The sequence below is a fragment of the Galeopterus variegatus genome, unplaced genomic scaffold, assembly GCF_000696425.1.
Source record: "Galeopterus variegatus unplaced genomic scaffold, G_variegatus-3.0.2 Scaffold9875, whole genome shotgun sequence".
Taxonomy (NCBI): domain Eukaryota; kingdom Metazoa; phylum Chordata; class Mammalia; order Dermoptera; family Cynocephalidae; genus Galeopterus; species Galeopterus variegatus.
The window spans coordinates 54,256-55,646 of NW_007735986.1; positions in this window are offsets into that span (position 1 = coordinate 54,256).

The window sequence follows — 1,391 nt, forward strand, 5'->3', positions numbered from 1 at the left end:
AGTATGATGTTAGCGGTGGGTTTGTCACATAGCCTTTATTGTATTAAGATACTTTCTTTCTATACCTAATTTGCACTTTTTTTTTTTTTTTTTTTGGTGGCTGGCCAGCACAGGGATCTGAGCCTGTGAGCTTGGGGTTACAAGGCTGTGCTCTAACCAACTGAGCTAACTGGCCAGCCCCAGTACCTTATTTGTTGATAGGTTTTTTTTTTTTTTCATGAAGGGATGTTGAATTTTATCAAATGCTTTTTCTGTCTCTGTCAAAATGATCGTATAATTTTTCCTCACATTCTGTTGATGTGAAGTATTATGTTTTTGATTTGCTTCTGTTGAATTACCCTTGCATCCCTGGGATAAATCCCACTTGATCATGGTGTATAATCTTTCTGATGTGCTATTGGATTCGCTTTGCTAGTATTTTATTGAGTATTTTTGCATTTATGTTCACCAGAGATATTGGCCTGTATTACTTTTTGTTGTTGTGTCCTCGCCTGGTTTTGGTATCAAGGTAACGCTGGCCTCATAGTATGAGTTTGGAAGGATTCCATCCACTTCAGTTTTTTGAAATAGTTTAAGAAGTATTGGTATTACTTCTTTAAATGTTTGGTAGAATTCAGCAGTAAAGCCATCTGGCCTGGGCTTTTCTTTGTTGGGAGACTTTATACAGATTCAATCTCATTACTTGTTATTGGTCTATTCAGGTTTTATATTTCTTCTTGGTTCAGTCTTGGTAGGTCATATGCATGTAGGAATTTATCCATTTCCTCTAAGTTTTCAAATTTATTGGCATATAATTGTTCAGAATAGTCTCTAGTGATACTTTGTATTTTGGAGGTATCAGTTGTAATGCCTCCTTTTGCATTTCTGATTTTACTTATTTGGGCCTTTTTTCTTGGTTAGTTGGACTAATGATTTGTCAATTTTGTTTATCTTTTCAAAGAACCAACTTTTCATTTGATATTTTGTATTGCATTTTTAGTCTCAATTTTATTTATTTCTGCTCTGATTCATAATATTTCTTTTCTTCTATTTATTTTGGTTTTGGTTTGTTCTTGCTCTTCTAGTTCCTTGAGGTGCAGTGTTAGGTTGTTTATTTGAAATCTTCTATTTTTTTGATATCTAGGATTATCAGTGGTGGGAGGGGGAGGAAGAGGGAGATAGGGAGAGATTAGACAAGGGGCATAAAGAATAAATACAATTTGTAACAATATACATACTGGTAATATTGATTTGATCAACATATGTCAACACTGAATCCCCAAAATATGTATAATCAATTATGATTCAATAAAAATAAATAAATAAATAAATAAATAAAAATTTTAAAACGATAAATCTTTCTATTTTTTTGATGTAGGCATTTGTTGTTATACACTTTCCTCTTAATATTG